Source organism: Pristiophorus japonicus, chromosome 3 (assembly GCF_044704955.1).
Source record: "Pristiophorus japonicus isolate sPriJap1 chromosome 3, sPriJap1.hap1, whole genome shotgun sequence".
NCBI lineage: Eukaryota > Metazoa > Chordata > Chondrichthyes > Pristiophoridae > Pristiophorus > Pristiophorus japonicus.
Genome location: NC_091979.1, coordinates 327013065 through 327026679, shown reverse-complemented (window position 1 = coordinate 327026679; position 13615 = coordinate 327013065). Strand labels below are relative to the sequence as shown.

Here is a 13615-nt window from a genome sequence, read left to right as displayed (position 1 = left end):
ATGTGCAAAGTTAAAGCACATGGGATTGGGGGTAGTGTGCTGACGTGGATTGAGAACTGGTTGTCAGACAGGAAGCAAAGAGTAGGAGTAAACGGGTACTTTTCAGAATGGCAGGCAGTGACTAGTGGAGTGCCGCAAGGTTCTGTGCTGGGGCCCCAGCTGTTTACATTGTACATTAATGATTTAGACGAGGGGATTAAATGCAGTATCTCCAAATTTGCGGATGATACTAAGTTGGGTGGCAGTGTGAGCTGCGAGGAGGATGCTATTAGGCTGCAGAGTGACTTGGATAGGTTAGGTGAGTGGGCAAATGCATGGCAGATGAAGTATAATGTGGATAAATGTGAGGTTATCCACTTTGGTGGTAAAAACAGAGAGACAGACTATTATCTGAATGGTGACAGATTAGGAAAAGGGAAGGTGCAACGAGACCTGGGTGTCATGGTACATCAGTCATTGAAGGTTGGCATGCAGGTACAGCAGGCGGTTAAGAAAGCAAATGGCATGTTGGCCTTCATAGCGAGGGGATTTGAATACAGGGGCAGGGAGGTGTTGCTACAGTTGTACAGGGCCTTGGTGAGGCCACACCTGGAGTATTGTGTACAGTTTTGGTCTCCTAACTTGAGGAAGGACATTCTTGCTATTGAGGGAGTGCAGCGAAGGTTCACCAGACTGATTCCCGGGATGGCGGGACTGACCTATCAAGAAAGATTGGATCAATTGGGCTTGTATTCACTGGAGTTCAGAAGAATGAGAGGGGACCTCATAGAAACGTTTAAAATTCTGACGGGTTTAGACAGGTTAGATGCAGAAAGAATGTTCCCAATGTTGGGGAAGTCCAGAACCAGGGGTCACAGTCTGAGGATAAGGGGTAAGCCATTTAGGACCGAGATGAGGAGAAACTTCTTCACCCAGAGAGTGGTGAACCTGTGGAATTCTCTACCACAGAAAGTAGTTGAGGCCAATTCACTAAATATATTCAAAAGGGAGTTAGATGAAGTCCTTACTACTCGGGGGATCAAGGGTTATGGCGAGAAAGCAGGAAGGGGGTACTGAAGTTTCATGTTCAGCCATGAACTCATTGAATGGCGGTGCAGGCTAGGAGGGCTGAATGGCCTGCTCCTGCACCTATTTTCTATGTTGTGAGTGTGGCAGGAATTGATCCCGTGTTTCTCTGCCTTTATACATCGGAACAGGAGTGGCCATTCCTCAGCAAGTGGTTAAAATCTGGAATACACTGCTCTAAAGGGCGGTGGAGTCAGACTCATTCTTATCTTTCAAAACGAGTTGGATAAATATCCGAATGAAAAAAATTGCACAGCTGTGTGTAAATGACAGGGGAGTGAGACTTGTTGAGAGTTGGCATGGGCTCGACGGGCTGCAACCATTCCCTTATTCTTTGATTGTATAAGTTAGTGGCACATTTAATAGTGTGCATGTCAGCAGAATATTGAAAGGGACATGGATTCAGTCGGCACAACGAGAGGCATCTGATTCAGAAGATTTGGGTGCACGAAAATTCGGGTTTAATGCCTTTAAAAGCATCATTTTTGTTTTGTGAAGATTCGGTCAGAAAAATGTTTGGGAAAAGAATTTTTTGCTGAAAAGGGCTCAGCACTTCATCTTCTTTTTGGCTGTTAGGGTCACACTTCTTTTCGATGGTATTCTTCCAGACTGTATATTTTCTTTGCTGTTTCACAATAACCAGTCCCTTGCACTACAGTCTATCTCACTGTTTCCAACGTCCCATGTACATGTTACCAGCAAGGAACATTTTGAAGCAGACTTCTAAAGCACACTGTCCAATATGGTTTATGGATTCAGAGGTAAAGTGCAGAGCACAGATAAGTTATTCAATTAAGGACTCTCCTTCAGTTAACATTTCTTTAGTTGTGCAAATGAAGATCATCAGTCAATTAATGATGTTTTCCCATGAAGGCAGGATAACATTTAATGATTATGCATTTTCTAAGTAAAAGCCCATGTGATTCAGGGCGAAGTGGCAAATTGGATCCAAATTTGGCTCAGAGGCAGGAAGCAAAGGTTAATGTTTGATGGGTGATTTTGTGACTGGAAGGATGTTTCCAGTGGGGTTCCACAGTTTTCAGTGCCAGATCCATTGCTTTTATGGTATTTATCCATGATCTAAACTTGATTATAGGTGTTATGATCACGAAGTTTTCAGGTGTTTTTAAAATAGGCAGTGGGTTGATAATGAAGAAGAAAGCTGGAGACTACAGGAAGATATCAATCAACTGATAAGGGGGTAGAGCAGTGGCAAATGGAATTTAATCCAGAGATGTGAGAGATCGCGCATTTGTGGAGGGCTAACAAGGAAAGGGAATACACATCAACTGGTATGACATTGAGAAGTGTAGAGGAACAAAGGTAACTGGGATTGCTTGTCCACAGATCCCTGAAGGTAGCTGGCCAGTTGGAAAAGTTGGTTAAGAAGTCATATGGAATGGTTGCATTTATTGGCAGAAGCAAGGAACAGAACAGCAAGTGGTTTATGCTAGAACTGTATAAAATTCTGGTTAGGCCACAGCTGGAGTACTGCGTGCAGTTCTAGACACCGCAATGAAGGAAGGACGTGAATACGCTGGAGAGGGTACAGAGGAGCTTTATGTAGTTGTTGCCGGCAGTGGAGCAACTTTGCTATGAGGACAGATTGGATAGGATGGGTTTGTTTTCCTTGGAACAGAGGAGGCTGATGGGCGACAGTATTGAGGTGTATAAAAATAGGAAGGGCCTAGATATTGTTGTTTAAAAGGGTCTATTTCACATAGCGGCGTGGTCAACAACCAGGCTGCATAATTTAAAAGTAATTAGTGTAAGGGTTAAAGGGGATTTGAAGTGAACATTCTGCATGCAGATGTTTGTGGGGGTCTCAAACTCACTGCCTGAAAGTGTGGTGCAGGCAGAAACCCTCACCACATTTCACAAGTTCTGAGATGTGCACATGAAATGCAATAAGGTGCACGGGGACACACCTAAAACTGGGCATTTGTTGGCCGGTGCAGATACGATGGGCTTAAATGACTCCTTCCATGCTGTAAACCTCTATGATTATATAATTATCGGTTAGGATTACTTTCATGATGCAAAACGTGGCATCAGATAATTAATGGTGTTTCCAGTGAAGAAGTGTTCGTGCAAGCTGGGGCTCGAACTCAGGAAGCTGAGATGAAGCATCTTATGAGGTTGCTGTTCGGTGTACGGGGAGCGTTGTCTCGAACGGTGGCATTTTGCAGCCCAGTGAAGGGTGGTAAACCGCTGTTTGATGCTGCATTCTCCGCTTTCCGCCGGCAGCGGCTGATTGGAGAGTGTGGGAGCGGAAGTTAGGGCTTGTCCCTCCCTCACTCATTCTGGAGCTGGGGAAGAGCGATTAGTCGATGGGTTTGTTTGTGGCTTTAATTTTCTGTTGTGAAGCGTGGTGGCGTGGCAGGATCCTTTAATAAAAGCTCACAGCTGACCTGAATGCACGGAATGTGAAGCTTTGAGATATGGTTTCTCCAGCGTCAGGGCTGGAAACGGGAGGGAGTGAGAGACACTGTGAAGAATTTGAGTGTGAACAGAACGGCAGAGAGAAATCAGCAAATGGAACAGCATCGTGAGACACTGCACTCTGTTAACATTGAACCACTAATATGAATGATTTAATTTTATCTTATCATTAATTGAACACGTTTGCATAATGTTTCCGCCCGGTTTCAAACCGGGGACCTTTCGCGTGTGAGGCGAACGTGATAACCACTACACTACGGAAACGCTGTGGCAGTAGCATTGTTGGGAACATAACCAGAGCTTTAACCTCAACAGCTGGACTACACTTATGGAGCTTGTGTCACGAGAATAGAATGACGGTGCTATATTTAGCAAGGTTGTGAGTGTGGCAGGAATTGATCCCGTGTTTCTCTGCCTTTATACATAGGAACAGGAGTGGCCATTCCTCAGCAAGTGGTTAAAATCTGGAATACACTGCTCTAAAGGGCGGTGGAGTCAGACTCATTCTTATCTTTCAAAACGAGTTGGATAAGTATCCGAATGAAAAAAATTGCACAGCTGTGTCTAAATGACAGGGGAGTGAGACTTGCTGAGAGTTGGCATGGGCTCGACGGGCTGCAACCATTCCCTTATTCTTTGATTGTATAAGTTAGTGGCACATTTAATAGTGTGCATGTCAGCAGAATATTGAGAGGGACATGGATTCAGTCGGCACAACGAGAGGCATCTGATTCAGAAGATTTGGGTGCACGAAAATTCGGGTTTAATGACTTTAAAAGCATCATTTTTGTTTTGTGAAGATTCGGTCAGAAAAATGTTTTGGAAAATAATTTTTTGCTGAAAAGGGCTCAGCACTTCATCTTCTTTTTGGCTGTTCGGGTCACACTTCTTTTCGATGGTATTCTTCCAGAATGTATATTTTCTTTGCTGTTTCACAATAACCAGTCCCTTGCACTACAGTCTATCTCACTGTTTCCAACGTCTCATGTACATGTTACCAGCAAGGAACATTTTGAAGCAGACTTCTAAAGCACACTGTCCAATATGGTTTATGGATTCAGAGGTAAAGTGCAGAGCACAGGTAAGTTATTCAATTAAGGACTCTCCTTCAGTTAACATTTCTTTAGTTGTGCAAATGAAGATCATCAGTCAATTAATGATGTTTTCCCATGAAGGCAGGATAACATTTAATGATTATGCATTTTCTAAGTAAATGCCCATGTGATTCAGGGCGAAGTGGCATATTGGATCCAAATTTTGCTCAGAGGCAGTAAGCAAAGGGTAATGTTTGATGGGTGTTTTTGTGACTGGAAGGATGATTCCAGTGGGGTTCCGCAGTTTTCAGAGCCAGATCCATTGCTTTTTATGGTATTTATCAATGATCTAAACTTGAATATAGGTGTTATGATTTCGAAGTTTTCAGGTGTTATTAAAATAGGCAGTGGGTTGATAATGAAGAAGAAAGCTGGAGACTCCAGGAAGATATCAATCAACTGATAAGGGGGTAGAGCAGTGGCAAATGGAATTTAATCCAGAGATGTGAGTGATAGCGCATTTGTGGAGGGCTAACAAGGAAAGGGAATACACATCAACTGGTATGACATTGAGAAGTGTAGAGGAACAAAGGTAACTGGGATTGCTTGTCCACAAATCCCTGAATGTAGCTGGCCAGTTGGAAAAGTTGGTTAAGAAGTCATATGGAATGGTAGCCTTTATTGGCAGAAGCAAGGAACAGAACAGCAAGTGGGTTATGCTAGAACTGTATAAAATTCTGGTTAGGCCACAGCTGGAGTACTGCGTGCAGTTCTAGTCACCGCATTGAAGGAAGGACGTGAATACGCTGGAGAGGGTACAGAGGAGATTTACGTAGATGTTGCCGGGAGTGGAGCAACTTTGCTATGAGGACAGATTGGATAGGATGGGTTTGTTTTCCTTGGAACAGAGGAGGCTGATGGGCGACAGCATTGAGGTTTATAAAAATAGGAGGGGCCTAGATATTGTAGATTGAAAGGTTCTATTTCACAGAGTGGAGTGGTCAACAACCAGGCTGCATAATTTAAAAGTAATTAGTGTAAGGGTTAAAGGGGATTTGAAGTGAACATTCTGCAAGCAGATGTTTGTGAGGGTCTCAAACTCACTGCCTGAAAGTGTGGTGCAGGCAGAAACCCTCACCACATTTAACAAATTCTTAGATGTGCACATTAAATGCAATAAGGTGAATGGGTACTCACCTAAAACTGGGCATTTGTTGGCCGGTGCAGATACGATGGGCTTAAATGACTCCTTCCATGCTGTAAACATCTATGATTATATAATTATCGGTTAGGATTACTTTCATGATGCAAAACGTGGCAATCAGATAATTAATGGTGTTTCCAGTGAAGAAGTGTTCGTGCAAGCTGGGGCTCGAACTCAGGAAGTTGAGATGAAGCATCTTATGAGGCTGCTGTTTGGTGTACGGGGAGCGTTGTCTCGGACGGTGGCATTTTGCAGCCCAGTGAAGGGTGGTAAACCGCTGTTTGATGTTGCATTCTCCGCTCTCCACCGGCAGCCACTGATTGGAGAGTGTGGGAGCGGAAGTTAGGGCTTGTCCCGCCCTCACTCACTCTGGAGCTGGGGAAGAGCGATTAGTCGATGGGTTTGTTTGTGGCTTTAATTTTCTGTTGTGAAGCGTGGTGGCGTGGCAGGATCCTTTAATAATCTGTCACAGCTGACCTGAATGCACGGAATGTGCAGCTTTGAGATATGGTTTCTCCAGCGTCAGGGCTGGAAACGGGAGGGAGTGAGAGACACTGTGCAGAATTTGAGTGTGTACAGAACTGCAGAGAGAAATCAGCAAATGGAACAGCATCGTGAGACACTGCACTCTGTTATTATTGAACCACGAATATGAATGATTTAATTTTATCTAATCATAAATTGAACACGTTTGCATAATGTTTCCGCCCGGTTTCGAACCGGGGACCTTTCACGTGTGAGGCGAACGTGATAACCACTACACTACGGAAACGCTGTGGCAGTAATACCGTGGGGAACATAACCAGAGCTTTAACCTCAACAGCTGGACTACACTTTTGGAGCTTGTGTCACGATAATAGAATGACGGTGCTATATTTAGCAAGGTTGTGAGTGTGGCAGGAATTGATCGCGTGTTTCTCTGCCTTTATACATGGGAACAGGAGTGGCCATTCCTCAGCAAGTGGTTAGAATCTGGAATACACTGCTCTAAAGGGCGGTGGAGTCAGACTCAATCTTATCTTTCAAACCGAGTTGGATAAGTATCCTAATGAAAGAAATTGCACAGCTTTGGGTAAATGACAGGGGAGTGAGACTTGTTGAGAGTTGGCATGGGCTCGACGGGCTGCAACCATTCCCTTATTCTTTGATTCTATAAGTTGTGGCACATTTAATAGTGTGCATGTCAGCAGCATATTGAAAGGGACATGGATTCAGTCGGCACAACGAGAGGCATCTGATTCAGAAGATTCCGGTGCATGAAAATTCGGGTTTAATGACTTCAAAAGCATCATTTTTCTTTTGTGAAGATTCGGTCAGAGAAATGTTTGAAAAAGAATTTTTTGCTGAAAAGGGCTCAGCACTTCATCTTCTTTTTGGCTGTTAGGGCCACACTTCTTTTCGATGGTATTCTTCCAGAATGTATATTTTCTTTGCTGTTCCACAATAACCAGTCCCTTGCACTGCAGTCTATCTCACTGTTTCCAACGTCTCATGTACATGTTACCAGCAATGAACATTTTGAAGCAGACTTCTAAAGCACAGTGTCCAAAATGGTTTATGGATTCAGAGGTAAAGTGCAGAGCACAGATAAGTTATTCAATTAAGGATTCTCCTTCAGATAACATTTCTTTAGTTGTGCAAATGAAGATCATCAGTCAATTAATGATGTTTTCCCATGAAGGCAGGATAACATTTAATGATTATGCATTTTCTAAGTAAAAGCCCATGTGATTCAGGGCGAAGTGGCAAATTGGATCCAAATTTGGCTCAGAGGCAGGAAGCAAAGGGTAATGTATGATGGGTGTTTTTGTGACTGGAAGGATGTTTCCAGTGTGGTTCCACAGTTTTCAGTGCCAGATCCATTGCTTTTTATGGTATTTATCAATGATCTAAACTTGAATATAGGTGTTATGATTACGAAGTTTTCAGGTGTTATTAAAATAGGCAGTGTGGTTGATAATGAAGAAGAAAGCTGGAGACTCCAGGAAGATATCAATCAACTGATAAGGGGGTAGAGCAGTGGCAAACTGAATTTAATCCAGAGATGTGAGAGATCGCGCATTTGTGGAGGGCTAACAAGGAAAGGGAATACACATCAACTGGTATGACATTGAGAAGTGTAGAGGAACAAAGGTAACTGGGATTGCTTGTTATCAGATCCCTGAAGGTAGCTGACCAGTTGGTAAAGTTGATTAAGAATTCATATGGAATGGTTGCATTTATTGGCAGAAGCAAGGAACAGAACAGCAAGTGGGTTATGCTCGAACTGTATAAAATTCTGGTTAGGCCACAGCTGGAGTTCTGCGTGCAGTTCTGGTCACCACATTGAAGGAAGAACGTGAATACGCTGGAGAGGGTACAGAGGAGATTTACGTAGATGTTGCCGGGAGTGGAGCAACTTTGCTATGAGGACAGATTGGATAGGATGGGTTTGTTTTCCTTGGAACAGAGGAAGCTGATGGGCGACCGCATTGAGGTGTATTAAAATAGGAGGGGCCTAGATATTGTTGATTAAAAGGGTCTATTTCACATAGTGGAGTGGTCAACAACCAGGCTGCATAATTTAAAAGTAATTAGTGTAAGGGTTAAAGGGGATTTGAAGTGAACATTCTGCATGCAGATGTTTGTGGGGGTCTCAAACTCACTGCCTGAAAGTGTGGTGCAGGCAGAAAACCTCACCACATTTAACCAGTTCGTAGATGTGCACATGAAATGCAATAAGGTGCAGGGGTACACACCTAAAACTGGGCATTTGTTGGCCGGTGCAGATACGCTGGGCGTAAATGACTCTTTCCCTGCTGTAAACCTCTATGATTATATAATTATCGGTGAGGATTACTTTCATGATGCAAAACGTGGCAATCAGATAATTAATGCTATTTCTAGTGAAGAAGTGTTCGTGCAAGCTGGGGCTCGAACTCAGGAAGCTGAGATGAAGCATCTTATGAGGCTGCTGTTCGGAGCACGGGGAGCGTTGTCTGGAACGGTGGCATTTTGCAGCCCAGTGAAGGGCGGTAAACCGCTGTTTGATGCTGCATTCTCCGCTTTCCGCCGGCAGCGGCTGATTGGAGATTGTGGGACCGGAAGTTAGGGCTTGTCCCGCCCTCACTCACTCTGGAGCTGAGGAAGAGCGATTAGTCGATGGGTTTGTTTGTGGCTTTAATTTTCTGTTGTGAAGCGTGGTGGCGTGGCAGGATCCTTTAATAATCTCTCACAGCTGACCTGAATGCACGGAATGTGCAGCTTTGAGATATGGTTTCTCCAGCGTCAGGATTGGAAACGGGAGGGAGTGAGAGACACTGTGTAGAATTTGAGTGTGAACAGAACTGTAGAGAGAAATCAGCAAATGGAATAGCATCGTGAGACACTGCACTCTGTTAACATTGAACCACGAATCTGAATGATTTATTTTTATCTTATAATTAATTGAACACGTTTGCATAATGTTTCCGCCCGGTTTCGAACCGGGGACCTTTCGCATGTTAGGCGAACGTGATAACCACTACACTACGGAAACGCTGGTGCAGTAACATCGTTGGGAACACAACCAGAGCTTTAATCTCAACAGCTGGACCACACTTCTGGAGCTTGTGTCACGAGAATCGAATAACGGTGCTATATTTAGCAAGGTTGTGAGTGTGGCAGGAATTGATCCCGTGTTTCTCTGCCTTTATACATAGGAACAGGAGTGGCCATTCCTCAGCAAGTGGTTAAAATCTGGAATACACTTCTCTAAAGGGCGGTGGAGTCAGACTCAATCTTATCTTTCAAAACGGAGTTGGATAAGTATCCGAATGAAAAAAATTGCACAGCTGTGGGTAAATGACAGGGGAGTGAGACTTGTTGAGAGTTGGCATGGGCTCGACGGGCTGCATCCATTCCCTTATTCTTTGATTCTATAAGTTAGTGGCACATTTAATAGTGTGCATGTCAGCAGAATATTGAAAGGGACATGGATTCAGTCGGCACAACGAGAGGCATCTGATTCAGAAGATTCCGGTGCATGAAAATTCGGGTTTAATGACTTTAAAAGCATCATTTTTCTTTTGTGAAGATTCGGTCAGAGAAATGTTTGAAAAAGAATTTTTTGCTGAAAAGGGCTCAGCACTTCATCTTCTTTTTGGCTGTTAGGGCCACACTTCTTTTCGATGGTATTCTTCCAGAAGGTATATTTTCTTTGCTGTTTCACATTAACCAGTCCCTTGCACTGCAGTCTATCTCACTGTTTCCAACGTCTCATGTACATGTTTCCAGCAATGAACATTTTGAAGCAGACTTCTAAATCACAGTGTCCAAAATGGTTTATGGATTCAGAGGTAAAGTGCAGAGCACAGATAAGTTATTCAATTAAGGATTCTCCTTCAGATAACATTTCTTTAGTTGTGCAAATGAAGATCATCAGTCAATTAATGATGTTTTCCCATGAAGGCAGGATAACATTTAATGATTATGCATTTTCTAAGTAAAAGCCCATGTGATTCAGGGCGAAGTGGCAAATTGGATCCAAATTTGGCTCAGAGGCAGGAAGCAAAGGGTAATGTTTGATGGGTGTTTTTGTGACTGGAAGGATGTTTCCAGTGTGGTTCCACAGTTTTCAGTGCCAGATCCATTGCTTTTTATGGTATTTATCAATTATCTAAACTTGAATATAGGTGTTATGATTACGAAGTTTTCAGGTGTTATTAAAATAGGCAGTGTGGTTGATAATGAAGAAGAAAGCTGGAGACTCCAGGAAGATATCAATCAACTGATAAGGGGGTAGAGCAGTGGCAAATTGAATTTAAACCAGAGATGTGAGAGATCGCGCATTTGTGGAGGGCTAACAAGGAAAGGGAATACACATCAACTGGTATGACATTGAGAAGTGTAGAGGAACAAAGGTAACTGGGATTGCTTGTCCACAGATCCCTGAAGGTAGCTGGCCAGTTGGAAAAGTTGGTTAAGAAGTCATATGGAATGGTTGCATTTATTGGCAGAAGCAAGGAAGAGTACAGCAAGTGGGTTATGCTAGAACTGTATAAAATTCTGGTTAGGCCACAGCTGGAGTACTGCGTGCAGTTCTGTTCACCGCATTGATGGAAGAACGTGAATACGCTGGAGAGGGTACAGAGGAGATTTACGTAGATGTTGCCGGGAGTGGAGCAACTTTGCTATGAGGACAGATTGGATAGGATGGGTTTGTTTTCCTTGGAACAGAGGAGGCTTATGGGCGACAGCATTGAGGTGTATAAAAATAGGAGGGGCCTAGATATTGTTGATTAAAAGGGTCTATTTCACATAGTGGAGTGGTCAACAACCAGGCTGCATAATTTAAAAGTAATTAGTGTAAGGGTTAAACGGGATTTGAAGTGAACATTCTGCATGCAGATGTTTGTGGGGGTCTCAAACTCACTGCCTGAAAGTGTGGTGCAGGCAGAAACCCTCACCACATTTAACCAGTTCTTAGATGTGCACATGAAATGCAATAAGGTGCAGGGGTACACACCTAAAACTGGGCATTTGTTGGCCGGTGCAGATACGATGGGCTTAAATGACTCCTTCCATGCTGTAAACCTCTATGATTATATAATTATCGGTTAGGATTACTTTCATGATGCAAAAAGTGGCAATCAGATAATTAATGGCGTTTCCAGTGAAGAAGTGTTCGTGCAAGCTGGGGCTCGAACTCAGGAAGCTGAGATCAAACATCTTGTGAGGCTGTTGTTCGGAGCAGGTGGAGCGTTCTCTCGAACGCTGGCATTTTGCAGCCCAGTGAAGAGCGGTAAAGCGCTGTTTGATGCTGCATTCTCCGCTTTCCGCCGGCAGCGGCTGATTGGAGAGTGTGGGAGCGGAAGTTAGGGCTTGTCCCGCCCTCACTCACTCTGGAGCTGGTGAAGAGCGATTAGTCGATGGGTTTGTTTGTGGCTTTAATTTTCTGTTGTGAAGCGTGGTGGCGTGGCAGGATCCTTTAATAATCTCTCACAGCTGACCTGAATGCACGGAATGTGCAGCTTTGAGATATGGTTTCTCCAGCGTCAGGGCTGGAAACGGGAGGGAGTGAGAGACACTGTGTCGAATTTGAGTGTGAACAGAACTGCAGAGAGAAATCAGCAAATGGAACATCATCGTGAGACACTGCACTCTGTTAATATTGAACCACTAATATGAATGATTTAATTTTATCTAATCATTAATTGAACACGTTTGCATAATGTTTCCACCCTGTTTCCTTTCGCGTGTGAGGCGAACGTGATAACCACTACACTACGGAAACGCTGCGGCAGTAACCTTGTTGGGAACATAACCAGAGCTTTAACCTCAACAGCTGGACTACACTTCTGGAGCTTGTTTCACGAGAATAGAATAACGGTGCGATATTTAGCAAGTTTGTGAGTGTGGCAGGAATTGATCACGTGTTTCTCTGCCTTTATACATAGGAACAGGAGTGGCCATTCCTCAGCAAGTGGTTAGAATCTGGAATACACTTCTCTAAAGGGCGGTGGAGTCAGACTCAATCTTATCTTTTAAAACGGAGTTGGATAAGTATCCGAATGCAAAAAATTGCACAGCTGTGGGTAAATGACAGGGGAGTGAGACTTGTTGAGAGTTGGCATGGGCTCGACGGGCTGCAACCATTCCCTTATTCTTTGATTGTATGCGTTAGTGGCACATTTAATAATGTGCATGTCAGCAGAATATTGAAAGGGACATGGATTCAGTAGGCACAACGAGAGGCATCTGATTCAGAAGATTCGGGTGCACGAAAATTCGGGTTTAATGACTTTAAAAGCATCATTTTTATTTTGTGAAGATTCGGTCAGAGAAATGTTTGGGAAAAGAATTTTTTGCTGAAAAGAACTCAGCACTTCATCTTCTTTTTGGCTGTTAGGGTCACACTTCTTTTCGATGGTATTCTTCCAGAATGTATATTTTCTTTGCTGTTTCACAATAATCAGTCCCTTGCACTACAGTCTATCTCACTGTTTCCAACTTCCCATGTACATGTTACCAGCAATGAACATTTTGAAGCAGCCAGAAACCCTCACCACATTTAACAAGTTCTTAGACGTGCACATGAAATGCAATAAGGTGCAGGGGTACACACCTAAAACTTGGCATTTGTTGGCCGGTGCAGATACGATGGGCTTAAATTACTCCTTCCATGCTGTAAACCTCTATGATTATATAATTATCGATTAGGATTACTTTCATAATGCAAAACGTGGCAATCAGATAATTAATGGTGTTTCCAGTGAAGAAGTGTTCGTGCAAGCTGGGGCTCGAACTCAGGAAGCTGAGATGAAGCATCTTATGAGGCTACTGTTCGGTGTACGGGGAGCGTTCTATCGAACGGTGGCATTTTGCAGCCCAGTGAAGGGCGGTAAACCGCTGTTTGATGCTGCATTCTCCGCTTTCCGCCGGCAGCGGCTGATTGGAGAGTGTGGGAGCGGAAGTTAGGGCTTGTCCCGCCCTCACTCACTCTGGAGCTGGGGAAGAGCGATTCGTCGATGGGTTTGTTTGTGGCTTCAATTTTCTGTTGTGGAGCGTGGTGGCGTGGCAGGATCCTTTAATAATCTCTCACAGCTGACCTGAATGCACGGAATGTGCAGCTTTGAGATATGGTTTCTCCAGCGTCAGGGCTGGAAACGGGAGGGAGTGAGAGACACTGTGTTAAATTTTAGTTTGGACAGAACTGTAGAGAGAAGTCAGCAAATGGAACAGCATCGTGAGACACTGCACTCTGTTAATATTGAACCACTAATATGAATGATTTAATTTTATCTAATCATTACTTGAACACGTTTGCATAATGTTACCGCCCGGTTTCCTTTCGCGTGTGAGGCGAACGTGATAACCACTACACTACGGAAACGCTGTGGCAGTACCATTG

General features: G+C 43.7%; 3 non-coding genes across 3 annotated transcripts; all 3 read right to left on the bottom strand.

Moving 5' to 3' along the window:
- Positions 1-3698: 3698 nt before the first annotated feature.
- Positions 3699-3771, bottom strand: trnav-cac (transfer RNA valine (anticodon CAC)). The gene has a single exon. It is a non-coding gene; the product is annotated as a tRNA-Val (tRNA).
- A 2673-nt stretch (positions 3772-6444) lies between these two features.
- On the bottom strand, positions 6445-6517 carry trnav-cac (transfer RNA valine (anticodon CAC)). Its single transcript has one exon. It is a non-coding gene; the product is annotated as a tRNA-Val (tRNA).
- A 2672-nt stretch (positions 6518-9189) lies between these two features.
- On the bottom strand, positions 9190-9262 carry trnav-aac (transfer RNA valine (anticodon AAC)). Its single transcript has one exon. It is a non-coding gene; the product is annotated as a tRNA-Val (tRNA).
- Between the last annotated feature and the right edge of the window lie 4353 nt (positions 9263-13615).